The sequence below is a fragment of the Meleagris gallopavo genome, chromosome 4 (assembly GCF_000146605.3).
Source record: "Meleagris gallopavo isolate NT-WF06-2002-E0010 breed Aviagen turkey brand Nicholas breeding stock chromosome 4, Turkey_5.1, whole genome shotgun sequence".
NCBI classification, from domain to species: domain Eukaryota; kingdom Metazoa; phylum Chordata; class Aves; order Galliformes; family Phasianidae; genus Meleagris; species Meleagris gallopavo.
This window is the reverse complement of record NC_015014.2, coordinates 27,173,085-27,181,178: the sequence shown is the minus strand read 5'-3', so window position 1 is coordinate 27,181,178 and position 8,094 is coordinate 27,173,085. Positions and strand designations below refer to the sequence as shown.

General features: G+C 40.5%; 1 long non-coding RNA gene across 1 annotated transcript; it reads left to right on the top strand.

Moving 5' to 3' along the window:
- Positions 1-8: 8 nt before the first annotated feature.
- On the top strand, positions 9-7,791 carry LOC116216552. Its single transcript, XR_004159533.1, has 2 exons — positions 9-1,970; positions 2,270-7,791. It is a non-coding gene; the product is annotated as an uncharacterized LOC116216552 (long non-coding RNA).
- Positions 7,792-8,094: the final 303 nt, after the last annotated feature.

The following is an 8,094-nucleotide window of genomic DNA, read 5'->3' as shown; positions in this document are numbered from 1 at the left end:
TTGCAAGGCCACAGAAAGTAAGCTTTTACATTAAAAAAAACCACATTCTGTAGGCATTTTTTTTTTTCTGTGTATTTGTTTCGTAAGGCCAGCGTAAGTCTGGATATTTCAAAGGCTTTTAAATATTCAAGTCATGAGTTTTGCATCAAGATGATTAAATTGGATGCTTTTGCTCGCTTTTGGTTACTCCTCGATGTAACTCTATAAAAACAAATGAAGATGAGGGTGATTTGGACCCTCTGGCTATATTTACCATTATGTTATTACTTGCCTACCTTATAACAAAAAACTGTACTCCACAGCCCTTCTCCAGGAAATGTAAAAACACTGTCCAGCATCCATCTGGTAAGATTCACCTAGTTCTGACAGCATCCATTAGCAGATGCCTTGGGAAGAGGATAAAACCAGGACCTGCATCTGGTGATATCTCTCAAGTATACTCTGGGCCTCTGCTGATGTGCACCTCTGGGGTTGCGTCTGCTGGGCTGTGGTGCTGTTTGGTCACGCAGTGTTGTCTGGGGAATCAGAGTTAGCAGTCCTACACTGTGAAAGAAAAAGGGTATTTAATGAGAGATGGGTACTTCATGTGATTTGCAATGGTCATTTGACTTCAAAAGTGTTTTGTGTATGAAATTCATCAAAACATCACTGTCTGGAGGACAGCCTCTCAGTATTTTGTTCATTGCATTTATACAGGTGGTATATGGTATCCATTAGCTCACCGTATTCGTTTTATTGCTTTATTTTTAGGGCTTATATAATACTGCTGTTCTTTTGTCACCTAAGGAAGGAGCTAATTTTGGCATTACTCTGCATGCAGAACTCACTGCAGTCTTTACCTATAGATGTAATAATGGTCAGTTTGTAACACCAGAATTGAAATTGTTTGAAAATGTGAAATTGGTGGTCCCTTAAAGAAGGATACAATACTGAATGATCTTCAGAAAGCAAAGATTGCATCTCTTCTTGTTTGTAAGCAGAAGGAGAGGAATCAAAGACCAGAAGCACAGCCTATGTCACTGCAGCTCAATGCATGCATCACCCGTCGTAGCTGTTTGGAACTGCTTACAACAAGGAAAAAATTGGCAAATGATCAGTGCCATTTTGATTGATTTTAAAAGCTCTACAAGAGCTTCTCTAAAAGGATCATTCCAATGGCAGTCAGTTTAAGATGTCTTACAGCTAAATTTATTACTACAGCTAAACAAGACATTTCTTTTTTCCCGTGTCACGCACTGACACATTTCTCCCTCTGTCCTTAGTACCTCTGGTTGTAGTGCCCATTTAACATCCAGTAGTACTCTAAATGTACTCAGGAAACATGTCCTTGGCAAGTCATGATGTCATTTTGCAAAGAAGTGGGGCTATAGATGAAAAATACATAACCAGGACCCACATGACTGTTTGAAAACCTAATCTCTTTCTGCATGAAAAAACATGATTTGGAGATTAAGAGTAGAAAGAGAACAAAAAGAGTGGTAGTGCTGAAGTCTAGCTTTAGCACAGGGATGAGTTTTTTGAAGTGGTGGGCTAAAATATAGACTTCTGCATTCTTAGATGTATTGTTTAAAGGCGTAGTCTTTGAAAGTGGTAAGTGTGCTGTCACTCCCATGGACAAACGATGTGTTAGAACTACAGGAACTCCATTATCTAAGTGAGATGACAGCACTCCTTGCTCAGAGAATGACTGTGGCTGTTCTGATTTGCTAGCATCTTGTGAGCTGCAGTAGTCTCAGCTGTAAGGCACGATTCAGGTGTTGCATTCAGAAACGTTATGTGTTTCATGTAAAGTAGCATTTTTAGCTAAAAACATAATCCATGAAAGGTGTAGGTTGGAGACGACAAAGCAAGTTGTGTTGCATGGTTACTCTCCTTGCTGTACCTATTCACAGAGCTGATTTGATGAAGTTACTTTGTGCAAAAACAGACAAGCCAGGGAAGAAAATTACGTTCCACATGCAAAATAGAAGGTATGTCCTTGAGTAAAAATTCAGATACTTGATAGTGGTTTGGTTTACAGACCCTGTGTGACAGCTCCAGCTCTGCTTAGTGCTGTCCCCGCATTACAGCACGGCAACTGCTGAGTACTGCTGGAACCCGTTCTGGAGGAACATATGCGAGCTGTCAAAATGAGATGGTTTATTGATGTGACATTGCATACAAACACAGGAAGCCTATTTAAAACACTCTATTCTCCTTTCCTGTCTGGTCGATAGATATATCGGCATGTCATATGTGAGTGCGTATATATATTTCTTTTCCATTCTAGTACTCGGGAGAGCCTGGCATCCAACACCTCGAGCATTGTTGAAAGCAACAGACGTCAGAACCCTGCTCTGAGCCCAGCACACGGCGGTGCAGGCCCAGCATTCAGCTTCCGAGCCACCGCAGACCCGCCGACAAGTGAAGCTGAGAAACTGCAGAAACCAGCTAACTGCCTGCAAGCTTCTGTCACTAGTGTCTGATAGCCTGCCTCAGAATTTCTGTCTTATCCCATACAGCAAAGTTTACGACACTGGGACTGATGTTTACATCTTTGGAGAAAAAAAAAAAAAAAAGCATCTCAACCACAGTTTTAGTGTTTACTTAAACTGTGCTGCTATGTAGACTAGGGGCAACAAATAAATCTTTCTTTCGAGGTATTGCTTTTCACATTTGCGGCTCTGTAGCAACAGAATAGCAGTAGGGATAATATGTACACTTTTTGCTTCACTTAATTGTAACTGAGCACATATATGAAAGTCTAGACACTGTAAGCGTAATCTGCATTTTCAATGTCCATGCAGTTGCCAACTTCATTTTTAAAAAATGCCACAGATGTGTGATGCCCCTGGTCAGAAGCTAAACTCTGCTGCAGAGTTGGTTTCCTTCAAAACTTGAGCCAGTGCTGAAAGCGACCAGCCAGGATCACCGCGAGGAAAAATGATGCCAAACGTGACGAGTGATGACCTCGGCTCTGTGTGTGAATTATCGGTACCGATCAGTCGTTTCCACTGTGCGTTTTTGTGACAGTTTTGCAAATACCTGTTGAAGTGAGTAAGAAGAGGTTCTTTTTTTAGAGTGTGGAGGGTGGGGAGGGAGATGGCTTTCTCTTTTGTGTTTCAGGAGTATGAGAGATGTTTGTGTACTGAAGCTCGCTGCATGACCTTCCGCAGTCACAAATGGGGAGGTAGGCCTTTGCATAGAGGGGGGAATGGGGAGGGAAGGGAAAGTTATAACTGTCATAGAGCTGCAGCGCAGAGTGACACAAAATATAGGAAATATCTTCACCTTACGTCAAGTATTTTAAAAAGATAATCTGATTTTCGTGTCACTTCTGGTATTGCAACTTGCCGTTAACGCAGGAACCAGAAAAAAATCTGATTTCTTTGAACAAAAATATTCTTTATGATATAAATGACAAGTATGGCCTGAAGAACTGATTTCTTTCTAGTGGAAGGACATAAATCTATTTTATGTAGTTTATTAAATAGAGTGCCTAAATTAGGCTATTAAAAATAGCACACAGCGTAGTGATTATCAGAGAACAAAATTTAGAGAATTATAAACTTCTGGCCTTTTTATTCAGTGGATGTTATTTGCAATTTAGCATTTTATGGACATGTTTAGTTTCTGGAAATTAAATGTGTCCGTATGGTGGGCAGTAGAAAACTGAATTCTGTAGGTATGGTTTATCCTAATTGCTCTCCCCAGAATTGTTACTCTGGAGTAATTTGTACCGTGCTAATTACAGCAGAGTAACTTCTAAGGATAGTGGAACTTCAAGAATAATTTTGAGGTGTAGGGTCACATTCTGCTCTGTTCCTCATATGACCTGGTAGTGCAACAAACTGACTTTAAAATTAATTTTATCTTCATTTTCTGTCAGAACAGACAAATTGGTGGAAGAATAACAAAGATACTAAATCGTTCAGCAGTCCCAACTGTTGAATAGAAGAGGGACATTTCCACTGTCTAGCTCCTGTAGTACACAGGTATTAAAACCAACTGTACATACTAAGAACCAGTATTTTCGTCAGGTTCTGGTGACATGCATTACTCTGTACGCAGAGTCATTTGAGCTTCACTCATGTTCTATATTCTCATCAGAAGTCTTCACTGAAGGTTCAGCCTTATGTTATGCAGTTGGATATAAGTTCATTTTCTTACCAGCCGGCTTTCTAACTGGACACGATCAATTTCTAATTCTATCAAGAACATCTCTAGTACCCAGTAAATGCACAGGTCTGCTTTCCTTGGTTTCAGTGTACAAATTCCATTTCACAGGAGCAATAAGACCTTTTGGTGCACATGAAGGAAATTATTGTGCTTCTGGTTGGTTATCAAAGTCACTTGGCCTTTAGCCTTCTGCCTTATCATACCTTCCAAGATGTGCTCTAATGACCATATAGCGCTTTGCATGACGCATCTTACTATTCAATATGTAACTCCAGCCGTGCTTACTCCATGCGAACTGTAGAGTCAGAGTTTTTGTGGGGAGCTGTCATATACTATGCAGTGGCTGACTGTGATTTTGTTTTCTGAGGCAAGCTCTGACATCAGTAGTATGTATCCATACAGTAAATAAAAATGTCAAAACTTAAATAATAGTAATTACAGCTGATGATCTGAAGTACAAATGGCAGTATTAGAATGTGAGGAGCAAAAACAAATTTTATCTTTTGGAGAAGCGTTTGTCAAAAACTAATCAGAACTTACGCAGGCAGCTGGTTGTACAGAAGACATAGTTTCAACAAAATATGACAGTACATACCTACAAACAGTGTAGTATGTAGTTTCCTAAAGTTCCCAGAGACCAGCAGACAACATAAATGTCATATTAATGTTGACGTGGCATTGTACCAATATTAATGTGACTCTTGGAATATGGAATGTAAACAGAAGTTTCAAATAGAAACGTTCTAATCTTGAATTCTTTTTTTTTTCCTTTCTTTTTTCTTTAAAAATCAATAATGGAATATAAGGAAATTCCATCTTGAGGTTCTGGTAACAAAACCACGAGAGTGGAGCTTGAGTGCTTTATGTCACCCTAATCCTTTGATGAAATCATAGCCTTGTATTACGTGGTTGCTTATCTATCATTCTTCTAATGTATCAATTTAAAGGTTTACAGAGTTAGATTAGGTTGAATCTGTGTTGTGTTCAACTGTAAAGGGTCAACACAAATCTGTCGGCATTTTGCACACTTGATATGTATTATTATAATACAACATGTTACTTTTATGGTAATTTTTTTTACACATATAACTACCTCCATGAATTTGATGAAATGCAGCAACATAAAAGCGTATTGTACAAAGCAAGGTTAAAAACTTTGAAGCATTAGCTCATGGCGTTCTCTTGTGTGTCAATGCTTGCGTATGAAGTCATCGTGTTTCCATTGCCACAATTTCCTTTTACAATATTAAAAATCTGTCTTTCAGATGAGTCATGTAAGACTTTGACAAGGCTGCATAATTTGGATAACAGTGAAAAGGGAGACTGAACCCTCCCATCCTCTCCCCAGTTACTGCTACAATTTCTGCCTGGTAGAACTTGAAAATGTGTTATGTAACTGAGCAAATTAGGAACATCTACAGTCTGTGAAATATGATTGATGGTGTGGGGTTTTAGGGGAAGACGCTCCGGGTATTTTCTTCGCAGCCTGCAAATAGGCTGGGCCCTATTCTGCCTCCGATTTTGCCAACAGGTCAGGTCATGGTTTCTCGGAACTGGCAAGAGTTAGAACAGCGATACGTGCTCTGGTTTCTGGAGTGCCAGAACCACTCACTCTTGTAGAAATGAGCAGCAGCTCTTAATTGACTTTGCTGGGAGCAGCATTAGGGACCCTGCTTGAGGTATGTGCCTACTGTTCAAAGAACGTGGCCAAGTTCCCAAGAAAAATGAAGCTAGCCTTTGAAGTAGCCAGTTGCAACAAGCCACCTTTCAGAAGAGAAAAAAAGATTTTCCAAAAATCAAAGGAAGAAAGTGGCAGCTGAACTTAAGCAGATCATATTTATATACAAGCCCCGATTTATGAACACCTCTTTCAGCAAACCTAGTACCATTATCACAATGCAGGTTAATATATGGTCATCAGTGGAGCTAATATAGCTGTTAAAACAGTTCAGTTAAAAATCATAAGAGGTCATCCATTTGACTCTGTGCATCATTGTAAAACGTCCATAAAAAAAGCAGCGATGCTCGCTCAACTTTAAGACATATCAGGAAAGAAATATTGTAATGAAAACCACAGCCTAGTGCTTGCCAGAGCAGTCATTCTTATAGCAGAGAATGAGGAAGCCAAGGTCATGCTCTGCACCCAGATCATGCCCTCTGGCCCTGGAGCCCTCCCTGTGGTTCAGCCAGGGCAGGTAGGTGGCACCATCCCCATCTTGTGTCAGGGCATGCTGAAAAAAAAGAGACGAAGGCTGAAATCCATGGACAAAATTATTAACCAGTTTCCTTCTTTCTCTTCAAAAGTCATTCAAGTAAAGTTTCTTAGTTAACCAAAGTGTTGATAGTCTGAAGTTTTCACACGGTCGGTTTAAGAGAGGAGCTACTGTGTGGTCCTGCAGGAACTCTAAGACAAGCAGTGCCAAACAGGTTCCAGTCACACAAGTACTGCCAGCAGAGGGTTTAGGAACAGGATTTTTAATTAAAAATGTGTTTTTCAAATACATTTCCCAGAGCTTTTCCTAAACACAGTTGTTCAAGTGGTGCTGAGGAAGCAAATAGCACTCCTGATCTGGTGTCACCTGCACAGTTTACAATTCTCTTTGCTCTTCTGAAGAAAGCTGTACAGTATTAAGAGAGAAAAAGTTCTATTTTTTACATAATTCTTTAAAAAAAACAAAGTATATATCTAAAACGTTCCCCCCCAACGTAAGTAAAGTACATGGATACTGCATCAGAGAGCTGCATGGCACGCAGGACCCAACTAAAGCCAGGCTGGTGCTAGAGGAATCTGGGACTCGCGCTTCTCATAGCGGCTCCGAGCGTTGGTTGCAGCCCCACAGTGTAAATCTGGCAGTCACTCCCCGCTTCCCCCCTCTCGCAGAGAGCGGAATTGCTTGCTAACTCCATTGAAGCTCAGTTCTGAGCTGAGGATTTCCGTGTTCCTCCCCCCAAGACACGAACGGAGCAGAAGGCCGCACGCACACACCCAGAGCTGGAAGAGATCCCTGGCGGAGGGCAGCAGCCCCGTGCCCTGCCCGGCTGCGGGGAGAGCTGCCATAGGGGTTACCTTGGTGTGTGGAGGAGAGATGTGCTGAAAGGGATGGTAATTCTGCAGGTAACTTTCTGTGAGTGACTGAATGTGGCTGTTGCATTAGGTCTAAATGAGTTAATAAATGCAAGTGGGACTTACTGTATGTTAGAAGGGAGTTTTGCAGCCAAGACTGCCTTGTATAAATGTGTTTGCACTGAAAAAAAAAAAAAGAAAAAAGAAAAAAAAATTACTTGGTCTCTGGTTGCTGTAAAGGTCATCCAAGATGGATGTTCTGTTTATATTGTATAGTATTTCATATGAAATAATTACGGTTCATGAAATGTCTTCCCTAACGTTACTGATTTATAACAGCACATTTGTAACATGGTTTTTATTGTGTCAGTGTACCATATTGTAAATGATGATAACTTGTCATGCTTAGTATAATAATTTAAAGGAAAAAAGGACAGGGATTTTTGTAAGTCTATATTTGAAAGTCCCTCCATATGGTAATATTGTGTTCATGTTGTTATGTAGTGTTGTGTGAAATATCCATTTTGGATTGTGTTACTTTTTAAGATATTAAATAACATTTGGTTATATGTTTTAAGTGGATTTCTTGTACCCATCGGTGGCTTTCAGAGAAAATGCTTTCCATTTTAGAGAAGAGTGCTTTCATTTCACACGCCATCCTCTCCCTCATTTTTGAAACCTTGCATTACAAATTGTCGGTCTCAGAAAAAACTGGGTGAGTGCTGTGTCCGTGTGTGCTTCCCTGGGGGGCTGTGAGAGTGTGAGGGAGGAAACTGGCTGCATTTGAGAGCCCCAGTGGGAAGGGGGGAAAGTACAGGGCTGAAGAAGTGCTGCGAAGTCTCATGCGCATCCTGATGCTCAGCCAAGAGGTT